Source organism: Melospiza georgiana, chromosome Z (assembly GCF_028018845.1).
Source record: "Melospiza georgiana isolate bMelGeo1 chromosome Z, bMelGeo1.pri, whole genome shotgun sequence".
Classification (NCBI taxonomy): Eukaryota; Metazoa; Chordata; class Aves; order Passeriformes; family Passerellidae; genus Melospiza; species Melospiza georgiana.
In genome coordinates this window covers 31,860,822-31,878,707 of record NC_080465.1, presented here as the reverse complement: position 1 = coordinate 31,878,707, position 17,886 = coordinate 31,860,822, and positions in this window count along the sequence as shown.

Here is a 17,886-nt window from a genome sequence, read left to right as displayed (position 1 = left end):
GCAAACTAACATCCTTTTCTTTTAAGAAGAAATCAAGCCATGGAAGAGAATCTGTATAAATATCTGTTTTGATCCACACATTTGTTTTTATGCCAAATATATAATAAATGTTTACAGCCCATAGTAGGCCTTTAAATAGAATATAAGCTTCTGAATTTGTTGCCTTGTGAAATAACCTGGATTCATAAAATGGTTTGGGTTGAAAGGACCTTTAAACTCCTCTAGTTCCAGCCCCCAGCATGGGACCTTCCACTTGACCAGATTATTCTGAGCCCATCCAACCTAGCATTAAATACTTAGAGGAATTAAGCATTCACAGCTTCTCTGGGCATCCTGTTTCAGCACCTCAGCAGCCTCACAGTAAAGAATGACTTCCTTATATCTAATAGATACCAACAGCTTAAAGCCATTACTCCCCATCCTATCACTAAACATTCCTGTTAAGTCACTCTCACCCTTTTTTATAAGTCTGCTTTAGGAATTGAAAGGCCGTTCTGAGGTCTCTCCAGTCTTCTCTTCTCCAGCCTGATCAACACCACCTCTCCCAGCCTGTCATTCACAGGAGAGGTGCTGCAGCCCTTTGATCATCTAAGTGCCCCCCTTGCATTTGCTACAAAAGGACCATATGCTGGAGGCCCCAGAGCTGGATGCAGCACCCCAAGTGAGGTCTCATGAGAGCAGAGGAGGGGTGCAGAATCCCCCGCCTTGCCCTGCTGGCCATGCTGCTTTTTTTGTAGCCCAGGATGCAGTTGGCTTTTGGGGCTGCAAGCACATGTGGCTATGTCACTTACAGTTTCTTGTCAGCCAACACACCCAAGTTTTTCTCTGGGCTGCTGTCAATCCATTCTCCTCCTCCCAGCCTGTATTTGTGCTTAGGATTGCCCTGATCCAAATGCAGGATATTGTGCTTGGCCTTGTTAAACTTCATAAGGTTTGCATGGGCCCACCCCAAGCCTATCAAAGTCCCTGTGGATGGAATCCCTGCCCTCTGGTGTGTTGATAACACCACATAGCTTAGTATTGTCAGCAGACTTGCTGACTTAATACCAAATTACCCAGAAGTTTGATATATTTTGAAGAATCTTTGAGAAGCTGTGAAATAACACACAGCATCAGCAAATGCAGTTGCACTTTTTCTAGTCTTCCAGTCCACCACACTTCCCTGTTTCTGACACCTCACTCTCCACATCACTCCTGAATCAACAACTCAAAATCCTCCAGAATGTTGAATTTAGAAACAAAGAAACAAGCAAATTTTGTAAAGCATGGGGCTGTGACCATTTCCCTGGGGAGCCTGTTCCAGTGCTCAGCCACTGTCTGGGTGAAGAATCTTTTCTTGCTATCCAGCCTAAATCTCCCTGGACACAGCTTCAGGCCATTCCTTTGGGTCCACAGAGAAGAGCTCATGCCTGGCCTCTTCCTCTCAGGAAGAAGTTGTAGCCTGCAAAGAAATCTGTCCTCAAGTCTCCTCCAGGCTGAATAGACCAAGTGACCTCATCTGCTCCTTATACAGCTTCCCCTCAAGGCCCTTCAACCATCTTTGTGACCCTTCTTTGGACACTCTCTAACAGTTTCACGTCTTTCTTGTATTGTAATACCAAAAACTGCCCCCAGCACTGGAGGTGAGGCCACCCCAGCTCAGAGCAGAGCAGGACAATCCCCTCCCTTGCCCAGCTGTGATGCTGTGCCTGATGCACCCCAGGACAGGGTTGGCCCTCCTGGCTGCCAGGGCACTGCTGACCCATGTTCAACTTGCCAGGACCCCCAGGTCCCTTTTCATTACAGCATCTCATTCCCAGTCTGTCCATACATCCAGGGCTGCCCTGTCCCAGATGCAGAATCCAGCACTTTCTCTTGTTGAACTTTATATGGTTAGTGATTGCTCGGACCCCTGATTTGTTGAGCTCTTTCTGCAAGGTCTCCTTGCCCCTGGGGGAGTCAACACCTCCTACTAGTTTTGTACCATCTGGGAACTTGGCCAATGTTCCTTCCAGTCTTACATCCAAGTAATTTATGAAGATGCTGAAGAGCACAGGGCCAAGGACGGCACCCTGTGCAACCCCACCAGTGACAGGTTCCCAGTCTGATGTCACTCAATTCACTTGAACCCTCTGTGGGCCTCACCAACCTGTGAGCCAGGTGCTCACCCATCCCATGATGGGTTTATTCAGCTGTGGGCTGCACATTTTGTCCAGAAGGATACTCTAGGAGAAAGCATTGAAAGCTTTACTGAAATCCAAAAACATTGCATCAACGGACATAAGGGTACTTAAAGATCAAGCTAATTCTGATTTCAGATAAATAATCAGTAGATTAGTTTAAATAATCAGTAGATTTTTAAAAAATCAATTGAACAATAATAGTGTAAGGCAAAATAAATTACAGGAGTACCTGCCTTTATACTTTACTTTTTCACTTTTCATTTTTTTCATCATAATGAAACCACATCAGTTTTGCTCCTGTGGGCTATTTGTCCATGTACATGTTTCCCAGGAATATGGATTTTTCAGTTTCAAACTGGTAAAAAACTAAGTGATTTTTATTCATAAATTCCAAAGCTAAGGTAATTATTTCCTGTGCATTATTTGGTATTATATATAGTGATTTTTATTCAATCAACTTTTGATCCTGAACCAGTTTCTGAAGAATCATGACTGACACAGAAAAGATCCTATAACATGTACTTGCTTTATTACCAAATCCTTAATATGTTCAGCATGAACCATCTGGTACTTCATTTTATGACTCTTCACAATTAGAATGTGCAATGCAATATTTTGCTGTGGGAGAATGAGGATTTCTTAAAATCTTTTTTTCTTTGAACATAGCTCTTGCCATGTGTATATACGAAAGGAGTAATAGGATCAATGATACATGCTTGTGTCTTTATTTTTGTGAGAGCACCAGACCAGTTTCCCAGAATTGTCTGTCGGTACACTACTTCATACAGAAACCAGCAGCAGTATACCAAAGAAGCAAAACTGTCAACCTTGGACCTCGTTCTGAGATCTAAATTAATATTTCTATATTTTTTGTTCAGACCATCAATTTTCTTGATCATATCTTGAAATATTATTCAGGACGTGGCTGCAAGAAGAAAAAGTTGCAAAAGATTTGGACACTAATGTCAATGACTGCAGCAATGCAATCTCTATATCTATGCAGAACATTTAATCAGTAAACCTAAAAGCACTTCCCTGAAGAAATAACTTCCTTCTCTATTTAATTCAGGAACTACAGATACAAGAAAATCCATACATCCTCTTTTGTCTTGGTTTGCATTAGAAACACATTTTTGCTATTTTTTCAAAAGTCTCATTCCTTTGCTACTGAGAACTAAGTACTGTGTTGATAACAAGAAATTAAACCTTTTCTTTTGACAAGGTTCTGACCTGTAACTCATCCTCAAGAGATAAATACCCACTGCTTTTTTGTTGTTGTTGTTATTTTCTTTTTATAAATATTTACTTATACCACAAAACACCACCACTTATGTTTATCAGAGCACTACATGATACTATAAGGCTTAGAAATAAAAGGATCAATGGAAAAACCCAGAGAGATCCATCAGGAATTTTATCCCTCAGGAAGGTTTACTGAAGCTGCCGGAATAAAAAACCCCAAAATGCGAGAAGTCTGCTTTTTTTCCCGCTGGGTTGCATGGCGCTGTGTTTCGGATTTGTGCTGGAAGCAGTGCTGGCAGCTCAGGGGTGTTTCCGTGAGCAGCACCTACACAGTGTCTGTCTAGGTCTCTTGTGCTCCTCACCCCTCAGCGATTTGGCTGGGCAGGCACAAAGAGTTGAAGGGGCACATCTGAGACAGCTAACTCCGACTGACCCAAGGGACACCACCGTTCACATGGCGTCGTGCCAAACATAAACCCAAGAGAAGAAGAATAAAGGGGGCAATGTTTGGAGTGATGGCATTTGAATATCTCAAATGGGGCCCTGCTTTGCCGGGAATGGCTGAACACCTGCCTGCCCTTGGGAAGAGGGGAGCAAATTCTTGGCTTTGCTTTGCTTATCTGCACAGTTTTTGCGTTACCTATTAACTGTCTTTATCTCAACCTTTGTGTTTTCCCACTTGTACCCTTCTGATCCTCTCCCCTATCATGCTCTAAGGAAGTAAGCAAGCAGTTAGATGGGGTTTGGTTCCCAGCTGGGGTTAAACTACAACATAAAGAAACTTGTTTTATCCTGGATATTGAAATTACATTACTAATTGATATATAAATGAAAGTACATGTTCCTCAGACTGTACTAGGGAAAGGTACTAAGTATTCTTGACTTAGAAAGCATGAAACTGTTAAAAGGTATCATGTATGAAGAAGAAATTTAGGAAATTCTAACAAGAGACCCCAATTTTATAGGCAGTCTTAATATCTTAGGGAATTTCTTGTTCAGCATTTGTCTGTGACAGACATGAGACAGGCAAACCTGAATAAAATATTTACATAAGACACAGATTTAAACTTAAGAAAACAAAAAAAAGAAAAGGAGTGGTGAAATGCAGAACATAAATTGACTAGTCTGTAATTAGGACTCCACATGTACCCTGCAGGGCAAAACAACAACCAAACCACTAACTCCTGGGAACATACAGAAACAAGACAGATTTGGAAACTGCAGTCTAGAAATTCAACAGGACAAGTTTGGAAAGAGCCCTGTGAAAGACTGTATAAAGGTACAATAAAATACACATCCCAGAAATATCCACCTTTTTGATAAAATTTCTCCATTTCCAAGAATTGACACCATCTTCAAAAGTCTATGGACAACAATGAATTTCCTAATAAAAATGAATTACACTCTTATGCTGCAGTACACTCTAGGAACTACTCAACAAGCAACTGCATCTAGCTGTATAAATAAACTCATTGTAATTTATGGTAATGTGCAGCTTTTATGACTGTGTGATGAGCTTACAGTAAAGTCCCAAAAAGGAAAGAACTGAATCACATACCAGGGGACAATTCTTATTATAGATTCAAGTTACTAAATATACAAGTGAAAGGCAGTCTTGTGTTGCGGGAATTATACAGCTGCCACCTAGTCCATGTTAGGAATTTTGCGGATGCCACCTCAACAGGGCTCAGCCCTAGGTTCCTGCCTGAAGGAGACAGGCCACCAATCTGCTGAGTAAATAACTTGTTTCTTTATCTGACATACTGAGCAGCTTGAGCTGTGTGGTCCAAGGAGGGACCCTCATTCCAGACCACACACCCCAGCTATACTTTGGTTGCTGGGCTGACATTTTTCTGAAAAATTACGATGTTCCCTTAGAAATGTTTCCTTGGTTCCTAGATGCATTCTGATTGCATCTGCCACTTTCACCTAGTTTGGTGGTTGCATTAGCTGTATCAAAAGGTTTACTCTCAGAGTCATCTTGCAGCCGAAGGCCTCAAGTACCTTAGCTTCAAGTGCTATGCAAGGCTATTAATCCTAACAATTCTCAACACTTGGAAATACACAGTTTATTATTTCCTTAGGGAATGGAGCACCTAGTCCAGGGATGGAAAATATCAGACTATGAATTTTATCCACAATTGACATGATACAAAAGAACTCCCATGGGAGCACTGGAAAATTCACATGTTCGGATTTCATCCTTCCATGCAGTTTCTCAGGAATCACATATACAGTACTTTTATGAACATGTTATATGCAAACTGACTGCCAGAGGGACAGAGAAGGCCATTCTGTTTCCTGCACAACAAGTTTTAGTAAAAAAAATCCTTATAATTGAAATCTTGATTTCGGCTGATGCCAGCAGAGCAACCATGCTATAAAAAAGGAACCCATAACAATAGAATACAGTGAAAATCTAACTGAAAACGAAACCAGAAATAACAAAAATACTGTGTTTTTTGCAGAATTTACCAATAACATTTAAAGGAACTTTAGGTTCATGGTCCTAAGCTAACATTTATGTTTGGATATGCTGGAAAAAATTGTTGATACAGATTTTTTTTCTCCTGTCTACAAGTAGCAATATGAGACAATATAGCATGAAATCATATTAACTATAGATCTTATACCAGCAGTGAAGCAGCTGTGCCCCTGCAGCCCATGGAAGCCCATGGTGGAGCAAACACTCGCCTACGGCCCATGGAGAATCCCACACCAGAGCACATGGATGCCTGAAGGAGGCTGTGACCCCATGGAAAGAGGCCCACACTGGAGCAAGTTTGTTGGCAGGACTCGGGACCCCACAGGTGGCCCACAGGGAGCAGTCTGTTCCTGAAGGACTGCGCTCCGTGGAAGGGACCTATGCTGGGGCAGTTCGTAAAGAACTGCAGATCGGGGAAGAACTCACAATGGAGAAGTTTATGGAGGACTGTCTCCCATGGCAGGGATCCTACAATGGAGCAGGGACAGACTGTGAGGAATCCTCCCCCTGAGGAGGAAGGAATGGCAGAAACAACACATGAACTGACCGTGGCCTCCATTCCTTGTCCCCTGTCTCACTTGCAGAGGGAAGACAGAGAAAACTCGGAGTGAATTTGATCATGGGAAGAAGGTAAGGGGAAAGGTGTTTTTTAAATTTGTTTTATTTCTCATTAACATGACATTACTCTGATTTGATCAGTAATAAACTTATTTCCTCAAGTTGGGTGTGCTTTGCCTGTGACAGTAATTACTGAGCAATGCCCCCCTGCCCTTCTTCGACCCACAAGCTTTTTGTTATATATTTTCTCCCCCCCGTCCAGCTAAGGAAAGGGAGCAATGGAGCAGCTTTGGTGGGCACCTGGCATCCAGTCAAGATCAACGCACCATACAGCTGTAACAACAGCTTTGATGCCTTGAAAGACTGAACCTGGAACAGAGACTAGACAGAGTTAAAGGAATAAAGTAGGTATTTGTTAGATGGCCTCAATGGATACACCCTGGGCAGTACAACAGCCTGGCCAGGGCTACACCCAAGATGGACCCACAATGGTCAGGGAAATGGACAACCGGTCACAAGGTTTCACACCTTTTTTTTTGGTCCATTTGCATATTATAGTTAATTGTCTAATTGCAGCTTCAGGTTATGAAGTTCCATCCTCCTTGTTCCTATCTTCAGTGCTCTATTGTTTATACCTGTTGGGCCTGAAACTTTTAATGGTTGTCCTTGGTCTCAAGATGGAAAGGGATTGTTTTGTCTACCTACCTTGTGAAGAGAACTTACTAACACTTAATATAAAGCTCAGAGCTACACACCTAGGCAGCACAGAATCTGAAAAATTTGAAAGCTAAAACCCAAGGCATCAGCTTCAATGAAGTGAAGAAGGAAAAATGAAACAAACTTCTCTGGGAAAGCTGACTTGTGAAACCATCAACAGACACTCAAAGGAAGGGCTTGAGCAGACCACTGCAGATACACAGTCTGCAGTCCTTTCAGAAGTCTGCACTTGGACCACCTGTAAGCAATTGTGAGACCAAGCTCTTACATCTGTGAAATGTTTCAAAAATGTAAAGAACAAGTTAAACCAATTCAAACATTAGTTCAGAATTCCTGACATATACATACACATAGATCTGCATATATGTATGTACTTATTTATGGTTATATACATAATATCAGTAATGATTTATTATTTCTTTGGGAGAGGGGACTTTCTAAGACAAATTATAATTTTGATAAATAAGATTTGAAATAGTCCAGAGGGTTGAAGTTTTTCTCATTTTTTAGTGCCTTAGGAGGACCTTGACTGATTCTCCTTCTGCTTAAAATACTGTCTTTGCCAGGCTACACCAGGGTGAGCTTTCACCACTCTTGCCAAAGCAGTCTGCAGGAGGAGTTATTCATTCCCCCAACAGTCATGGTAGCAGCCGGCTTGCTTCTCACCTTTTCAGTGAAATCAGCAAGTCATACTTCTTAACTGGATCAGAGTAACAGAAAATAATCTAAATGGTTCAATTTGGTTTATTTGGCAAAGTTGGTGGGATGAGGCGGGAGGCCTCTGCAAGAACAGTTCAGGGGATGCCCTGTATGTGACACAGCTTGTTCCTTACAGTTCCAGGATGGACCCACTGCTATCCAACGCTGAACCTGTCAGTGACACTGCTGGCACCTCTGTGATAACATATTTCAGAAAGTGCAACAACCACTCTACAGCAGCTGTGAAACAGAAGAGTGAGAAAAATATGGGGAAAACTGCGCTATGGACACCAATGCCAGCAATGAAGGAGTGGGAGGGAGGTGCTTCAGATGCTGGAGCAGAGGTTCCTCTGCAGGCCCTGGAGAAGAACATAGTGAAGCAGGCTGTCCCCCTGCACCCCCACAGATGACCACAGTTGAACAGATAACCACAGGCAGCCCATGGAAGATCTCATAAGGAGCAGCTGGGTGTGTGTTTTGGAGAAAGCTGTAGACAGTAGAAAGCTCATTCAGGAGGAGGCAGGCTCCTGGAAGGAGCAGCTACCTGGCTACCGGCTGCGGAATCCATGCTGCAGCAGTCTGTCCCTGAAGGACAGTAGTCCATTGAAAGGACCCACACTAGAGCAGTTTGTGAAGGACATGAAAGGGAAAACCAGCACCAGGATGAAGGACTGGCAGAGAGGAACAGTTCTGGGACAATGACAATGACATTGACAATCATCATTCTTCATGCCCCTGCAGCACACAGGAGGGAAGAAGTAGGAAGAGTAAGAATTGAAGTGGTGAAGCTGAACCTGAGAGGAAGCCAGAGTGACTAAGGGGAAGGTGGTTTTAGTTTTGTCCTTTTTTTTCCCTCTCACCATTGCACTCTATTTTTAATTGACAGTAAATTAATCAACCCATGTTGAGTCTGTTTTGACCATGATGGTAACAGGTGAGCAATCTCTCTGGCTTTATTCCAATCATGAGCTTTTCCATCTTATTTTCTAATCCTATTCTGTGAATAAAGAAAAGTAAGAGAGCTGGTAGGCATCTGGCAGCAAGCCAAGGTCAAACTCACCACAGTGGTAAGACAAGAGGCCCCTATTTTACCCAGTGTATGTTTTACAGTAATCTGGCAACTCAGGGTTGCAATCCACTCTATATTATTTTTGATTCTGTAATTAGTAGTGACTAACTAGTGTCTTGGAAGAAATTTGTCCTAGCATGTGCTTGATCATGCAGTACTGACAGAGTCTATTCATATTAAACTTATTTTGAACTTACCTGAAAAATTTGCCTCTCAAACAGTATCAGAATTCTGTGTAAGCAGACAACAAATAAAGTGAAATAGTATTTTCAATATGCACTACACATAGTCTGAGGAAGAAAACATGACCTTCCCCAATGAACTTTAAGCATGAGCCCCTCTTGTCCCTACAAATTAATACTGACCCACATCAGTAGACATTTTGTTCCAAAGAGAAGCACACTACAATGTGCTTTAGACATGGTTTCTTTATTTTCAAACAAAGATAAATGGATTGACATGTCTTCCTTCTGTCAGACAATATTTTGTGTTTAAATGGTTTTGGCAGTTGCAATCATCTTCTTTGGACCTTTTACTTCAGCACACAGTGTTCGCATTTTTGGCACACTCCGCCCCCACCCCCAATTTACGTGGAGGCTCAGCCTTCAAGAGTTCGTCTTCAAATTGAAGATTACTTTTTCCCCCTACTCAGGTACGGAGCAAGCAGAATTGGGAATGTAGGACAAGAACATTATGTCTCATAAACTTTACAACAAAGGTAAATGTTGCTAGGGCTGTGTATGGAGAAGATAATAAAAATTCCTGGATTGAAGCAACTCTTTCCTTAGAGAAGGCTAATGCAGTAAGATCACACTTTCTTTATGAAGAAACATTCATGCCCTAGCAGGATTCAAAACTGAGGTTAGGGTCCTCTGTCTGTCTGTGGATAGATATTAGGACCTTGCCTCTTTCTAATGTTAGGTCTGAATTATCAGAAGAAATAGATATTTGGGTTACACTTACATGACAGAAAAATTAAGACAAGTAATTTTTTACAAAGGTTAGTAGGGAAGGTCTAATTACAAAATGCTAGACCGCTGCCTGACTTTCCCGAGAAAGGAAGATTTACTTCCTTAAAACTAGTAAACTTACAAGAATTAGCAGGAAGCATGAGGTTTAAAAAATTCCCTATCACTTAAACTTTTTATGCAGCATAAAAAATCTAAGGTATTTAGAAACATTTTGTATACTTTATGTTTTCCAAGAAAAAGCCTAAAATCCTCGAGACAGTCAAATTACAAACGAGATACTAATATCAAATTAGAAAGCATATCTGTGAGACAGCTGTGCTCCTTATTCAAAATTCATTTAAGCTGTATTCTCCTGCACTGTAACTATGCAAGTTTAGCCATGCACAGAAAACTATTTTTGGAATTTTCTCAAGGCTGTCTGCATGTCCTTGTTTTCACTGGGTTGTTCGTCTTACCTCATCAATCAAATATTCATGCACAAACTGATTTCATTCAAACCAATCAAAATTCACAGCAAAATCGTTTATGTATTTTAAACTTCCCATATTTGTAACTTGCTTTTTTTCCACTTTTGTCTTTATTTTGCCTCTAAGTTCCACTTTTTCTATTGTTTTATCTGTCAGTAATTCCAAATTATGAACAACATACTTTTTTCTTTTGTTTTACAGCTGCCATACAGTCACATCTGTCACTGGCCCGTCACATGGAAGAAAGTGCAGCTTGTGGACCCTGTCATCTTCATATTCCAGGCTCAAGGTTGGAAGAGTAAAAACCAGGCACAAACCCATTTCATCTATTTTTTTTTTCAGGAACAGCTAACAAAAACTATCCATAACAGAAACGTAAGTGAAACACAGTCCTTGAAATGTCACAAAGCTGCACTAAAAAGATGATGGGTCTCTGCCAGCATGGTCAGCCAAGGATCACAACCTCTGTAATTATGTCAATGAACTCCATATTTTACCTGTGCCAAAACCAGAGAATAACAGACTTCTTAACTTCAGTCCTCTACCTGAAATAATTACACGCAGTAATTACTTTAATGCCCTTCTTTTTTTTCTCTCCATAGGAAGTACTTGTTAGACAGTACTTTGTTAGTGCACCAATATATAGCAACTCTAGTTGGTGGTTCTGCATCAGACAGCTTTGCATCTGTAGCTTTTTAAGTAATTAGGGCACCGCGGATGGAAAACAGTGAGAGCAAACATCTGCCCCTAAAGCTTACCGAATTCATTCTCTTAAGAATACTGGTGTTCAGCTCTACTGCTTGTACTGCAGTTGCAAAACTGTGATCTTTTGCAGGCAGTTTAGCAAGAAAACAGATACTTACATTTATTTATGTTATGATTTATTTTTCTCACTTACATGGAAGCCAAACAAAACACTGTCTATAACCATAAGTTATGAGTAATTGTAAAACATTACTCTTTATGGGGAAAACTAATAGGAAATCTTGCCCCCTCCCCTAGATTTCTGTCTCCTGCTAGAAACTTCTCTTATCATCCTCTGCTGGATGATAACATAAAAGATAAAAGGCCATTTGGCATGGTCCTCCATGAACAATCAGAAGTGAACAATAAGTTCAGGCCTGTAAATAACAGACACACTAGAACACCAGCTTTCCCCCCACCCCCATCTGTCAGGAAAAGGGGAAAAAGGGAGAACTGCCAAGCTGGCATACAGCTACAAACTAATTCTTTACCCAGCATGCATATATATATGTGTATACATTAAAGATTATCTTGACATGATGATAATTTGAGATCTTGCAGTCCATTCCTAAAATAAGCTGTCTGATCCATGTGGATGGATCTGATGTGTGGACACAATTCCCTCTTCTGCTGGCAGTGTGAACTAGTAAGAGCCCAGAAAGCTAATCTCATTTTCTGGTTAGCTTTCTGTCTCTTGATCAGTGTAGATGCGAGACCTCTCAGTACAATCTCACGATTGCAATGAGAAATGGCCAGGAGACAATTCCATTAAGGGTGTCTCCAGCTGCCAAATGAAGCTGCACGCCAGATAATGCTGATGTACAAGGATTTTTGGGGAGTTCTGTAAGCACTGTTCAAACTGCTGCAGGCTGCACTACTTGGGGTTTTTCAATGAGGCACACGCTCTCTTTGAACTTTCTATTTCCTTGAAATTTAATTTTCTGTTTTCTTTCAAAGTACTTCGCTAAAATAATAAGGGCCTTTCCCCTAAGCTCCACCTTCATCTTTCACAGCTCTCTCTCCAAACCCTGTGGACTACGTTTATCGTCAGACAGATATTTGAAGTGACAAAGCGAACAAGAAAGCTGAGATTTCTTCACAATCTGCCTAGACACGTCTTACTCTTCACCGCAGCAAGTTTGATGCACCTCTTCCCAGCCATGTCTGCTCCCCTTCCCCCCCACCTTCTCTTCCGTCGCTCCATGTTCCCTCACAGAGCTCTTCCAAGCCCACATGCAGCACCAGGCGACTCTCGGGCCGCGCGGTGCCGCCGCAGGAGCCCCGGTCCCGCGGGCCCCTCGCTCAGCCAGGCTGCTACAGCCACCCCGAGCCCGCCCAGCGCCCCCGGGCACCACACGGTGCTGGCTGCGCGGTCGTTTGGGGCTGGGAACACGAGACAGCCCTTCGATCCCATGAGCCGCAGAGGAGTTGGTCCTACGAGCGTTCCAACGTTACCGGTACCGCAGCGTTGAGGAAAGCAACAAGAAGGACAAACAAGCGCTGCCAAGAGCTCCGTGTGGGTGAGCTCGGGGCCGGGCGGGGAGGCAGGGGCGGGAGGCTGGGCGCGGCGCCGCGGAGGGCCGGGCCGGCCGGACCCGCGCGGGGGTGCCGGGAGGGGCGCGGGGCCGGGCGGGGACCGCAGCCCGGGGCAGCAGCCGGAGGCCGGCCGGGGCCGCGCCCGCCGGGGAGGTGGCCGGGCTCCGTGCCTGCCCCTGGGCTGCTCCGCACCTGGCGCTGGGGGCGTACCGGGAGCGGTCCCGGAGCGGGCGCAGCGAGGGCTGGTCTGGAGCATCGCTCTTCCCGGGCGCGGTACCCTGCGGAGCCTCGCAGTATTACTCCGGGAGCCGCCGTGTCGTCGGGCAGGTGCTACACTGGAGGGCAGGGAGACGCATCTGTTGTGTCTCTGTCCTTTCCCCCCCACCCCCCCCTTTCTTTCCTTCTTTTTTCCCCCACCTCTTTTTTCTTTCCTTACCCCTTTCCCTCTCTCTCCCTCCATCCCCTCCATCCCCTCCATCCCCTCCTCTCTCTCCCCACTCCCCTCCCCCGCCCCCATTTCCCTCTCCCCTCTCATTTTGGCTTCACTTATGTCCTTTTTCTTCTTTCTTTCTTTCCCTCGTTCTTCGTATTTCGCTTTCCCCCTTCTTCCCTTGCTTTTTCCCTGTCACACCTTCTTTTTCCTTAGTTTGTTTTGATTCCCCGCGTTCTGCCTGTGTGCCTTCGGACCTTCCTCCGCTCGCCTTTTCCCTCGGCCGTGCATGCAGGGAGCCCCGGGCAGGCTGGTGGCTTGGTGGGGAGTAACGAGCGATAACAGGGTTTAGGATTCTGATGCTCCTGAGGTGTTGCAGTCGTAGGTCGTGGTGCTTTCTCTCTCTCCCTCTCTCTCTGACTCAATGTGACTGGGAAAACGCTGAAAAAAGTTCTTTTCGGTCAGAATAAAAAAAAAATGTAAAAAGCGGTTTAGGAGCTTGTAAATAGTTTTTTGTGGCCCAGGTTGGGTGAGAGGACCGAGAAAGAAGGCTGACAGGAGACTCAGTTGTGCTCTGGCACTTTGCCTTCTTTCAGCGTTGCTGAGAAAAGTGGACTTCTTTGTGGGAAAAAGGAGGAGTGGCAGCAGGAGGGAATTACCATTTTGGAGCCTGCTATTTTAAATTTAATTTTTAATGGAATATGAGGTATTTGACCACAGAGCTGGCAAGAATGAGAGTCAGAAATGGTACTAAGAGAAGAGGGGACAGAAAATCTAGCTTTTCTGTCTTTCAACTTGAAAATCTTTGTGAAAATAGTGCAGTGTTTGTAGCTCAAGTTGGAGATCACTTAGATTGCTTCTGAAAGTAGGTGTATACAAAAGAAAATATTTTCTGTCTTCAGTGATTAGCTATTCTGCCTATACTGTATAAAAGTTACCAGCATATGCCTTTCCTACAGAATTTGAGTTATGTGGAGTAATACTCACTTCCTGAGGCCAGAAGAGCCAAAAATTGCTAAAAAACCTGATTAATACCTTTGCTAAGTCTGCCTTCTTTTCTAACATAAACCAAAAGTAAGGCAAACATACAAGCTAAAGATTTACGGTCTATTTGCTGAAAATACTATGTTGACTGAGCAAAATCCTGCTCTCCAGTTTTGTTTCCATATTAGAAAACCCACTGGTAGCCTTATTAAAAGAGTTAATTTTGGTTTCTTAATAATCACTCTCAGTTTTGCTTTGGATTTCAACATAATTAAGTTCTCCCTTTACACTGGTTCATAAACTCCTGAAAGTGGAAAATGCCTATCAACCTAGAATTCTTAGAAAAGATGAAAAATGTAGTGCCACAGAAATGTATCCTACCCAGTAGTACAAGTGAAGTAACTTTCAGTGTTAGGTTTACTTGATAGCTCCAGAGACACCACTTTTTGTAAATGCAGCATTATTATACATAGGATAATTGTGGTACTGTTAAAGGAACTGAATAAAACAAACAGAAACCTCATGTTGGAAAACTGTGATGGAATATCACAGGAAGTTCACTGATGATTCTTTAGCTCTCTGATGAACTATAACTGTAGGCATGGCTTTAAAATGCTGGCTTCTCCATAGGGCTAAAGAAAAATCTCAGAATATTTTCTATGTAGTGCTTGAAGAAGGATCCAAGTACTCAAAAATTTGCCAGCTTTTTGCTTCTGCCTCCCTTCAGGTTTTATAGATAACCTTTCCTGTCAGTGTGTCTTGTTATGAAATACAGCATTGTCACAAGGCAGCAATGAGCAAAAGTTTTTACGTGGGCATGGGGAGAGTAGCAACTGCTCTCTTCCTGGTGACTATAGGTCCTAGTTTAGAATACTGTGAAAAAACTAGGTGCCGGTTTTACCTTGAAGTAGCCAAAGTGAACAAATTACCTTGAGGAACACCTGGCAGTTCTTCTGGCATGTTAAATTGGCCAACGTTAGTTTAAAGATTTCATTATTTTTCGTTTTGTGATTCATACTTTCAGTGTTAGTTTACCTTAAGGTAAAACCTATCTTTCTGTCCATACTAAGAGTCACAGGCTTCTTGAGGTAGGAACTAGTCACTGAATGACTTTGCCATAACATCTTTACTCTCCTGAGCTGAAATTCCTTACTCTTGGCTCTGTCTGTGGTGCCTCTAAGGATGGACAACATTGGAAATAGTCATAAGGCTTTGAACTGTTCTGCAGAAGGTTTACGTGATACAGTAGTATAAGAGAGTACTAGAAAGGCTAGTAAAACCAACTGCTTTTTCAATTTACAATCTACACAGAGTGTATGTTCATGTGAGTGTTACTCATTTTTTGAAACAGAAATATTTTAGAGCGTAAGATTCTTAACTATTGAATATGATATCTTTATATAATCTGGAGGTTTGAATTTATTTTCATCTTTTTTTTTAGCTCTGAAAAAACAGTTGTCTACTTTTAGCTACTCTCAGTATTTAATTTCCATGTAGTGGTGGATGTAGCAGTCCTAGTCACGTGTGGAGTTTTGTTTAAAGCTGTCTCCCAAGTTGACAAAGCACTATAAATGTGTTAGGGTTTTTTTCTGTAAAAAGGGAGTGTATTTTCCCTTTTTTATTGTTTTCCTGAGCAACTCTGAGGGAAAAGCATCTGCTCCTGCAGAGTGTTGTAGGACTTGCAGACAACTGTGCCCACATGAAACCCTGCTGCATATGATTTCAGAATTAGGAGTCCCATAAAGGCTTATGGTAAGCCAACTATGTGGCTTATGACCAGTTCTCATTTTCACTAAGACCCAAGACTCAACACTACCTAACAGAACAAATATGAGTTCTTTGATTCATTTACAGACATACCTACTTTCAAGATTGTGCTGCCTGGTGTTAGGAAGAGCTGAGTAAATGACTCCTGTGTTTGGCAGATCTTTGCAGATGACACTGGAGTCCACTGCAGTCTCTCTTTGTGTTTATGCATGTTTGTGTTTATACAAGCTGCTTACTGCTTTGAAAATCACTTCCTCATCAGAATGAATGTTCTGCATAACTGCATCTGAATGGAAACGTGGTAATTGTAGTAACTACAATTGATGTGTGTGCTTTGAAGCATTCTGGGCATGCCTTGTAAAGTGTTAGGACTTCCCGGCAAATCCATCTCCATGGCCCCGCTGGCTGGGAGCTCCCCAGAGCCCGTCTGGTTGGGTGTGTTGCTGCGCTGCTCCTGGCGCAGGGCGAGGGTCCCGGGGCTGGGAGTGGGGCTGCTCCTTCCCCCGGCAGCGCCCGGCGGTGCCAGAGCAGAGGGGCGGCCGCGCCGCTGCGCTGTGCCGGGGCCTGTGGCGTCCTGCCTGCCGCAGCGGCCCTGCGCCCTCACAAGCATCCTCCTCTGCAGGACCGGCAGCTCCACTCCGGCCTGTCTGCGCAAAACCTCCACGCCAGCTCTGGTCTCCCTCCAGGCTGTGGTACGCTGTTGTAAAAGTGTTTTGCTTGGTGGGGGTTTTTCCTTCGTTTTGGAGATTCTGGGCGATTTTTGTTTTGAAGACCTAGGCTCTTTATGGAATTTTTGTTTGCTAGAAATCAAGCTGAAATTACCTTGGTTTTGTTTAGTCATACCATACAGTTTGTAGACAGAATAAAGAATAATTTTGGCAGGAAAGAGGGAAGTGGGCAGCTAACTCAGCCTTTGTACCAACTTCCTCAACTACCAGCAACGGCTGTAAGTTTCCCCTTTTAATGATGACTGTTTCAGAAATACAGATTTTGACTTGAGGAGAAAGCAGGAAAAAAAAAAAAAGGAAGTGGGCCACGTATGTAAATTCTGCAGCTGAACCTCATTTGAGAGCAAAATGAAGGCTGCCAAATAAAGCATTTCCTCCATAGTCTTGCAAACCGTCCTCCACCTCTCCCACAATGGAGAGTGCTGCCTCTGACAAGGTAATTCTCTCGTGTGTGCACTAAGGCTGTGCAGAGGTAAAGCTTTAGTCATGTTAAAAGATCAACTGAATGCAGTCTTAAACAATTGAGTGTTCTAGGCTCAGTAAGTGTATTAGATGTATTATAGATGAAAGACAGCAAATCTTACCCTGTAAAGATCAGCTTTTGTGAATGGGATATGATCAGATTTTAGGAATTTGAAAGTGAGCATAAACAAATAGTAACGTACTGTTAAAATTGGTCTGAGGAAGAAGCATGCCAGTGAGAGAAATTTACAGGGAAAAAAATTCCACATAAAGATAAGAGCCATGTTAATGTGTAAATGTTTGCAGGTCTCTCATTTTGGTATAATGAAAATGCTGGCTCTGATTATTCTGAGCTTTGAACAATAGAGGAATTGCACCCAGCTGGGTATACAAGGTCTTTCTGAATGGGATTCTTTATCTTAGACTCAACTAAGTTGTATTCTAAAATGGGAGCAGGAAAGACTTCTTAGCAAGCTTTATTCTTTGAAAATTTTAGAAGGTGAAGACTGCCATGGTCAGTTTCAATCAAGATCATCTCTCTCCCTTGGAACAGGGACGGGTTGGTAATCTTCTTGAGTATGTGTTATTTCTCAATGCTAGTGCTCCTATAGAAACTAAGAATAGGATAAAATAATAGTGCCAACAGCCTAAAGAAAGGATTCCAATGTCTATCAGCTAAAGTATCACAAATATTTGAAGTACACTTTAAGTTGAAGAAAAGTCTTAATTTTTAAGTTTGTAGGCAGAATACAGTAATTGAAGGTTAAGCAGTATGACATGCTTCATCCTATGAAACTATATACCCAATGGACACTATCACATATTTAGTCTCCTTCCTCTGTTAATTTAATATGCAATGAATATT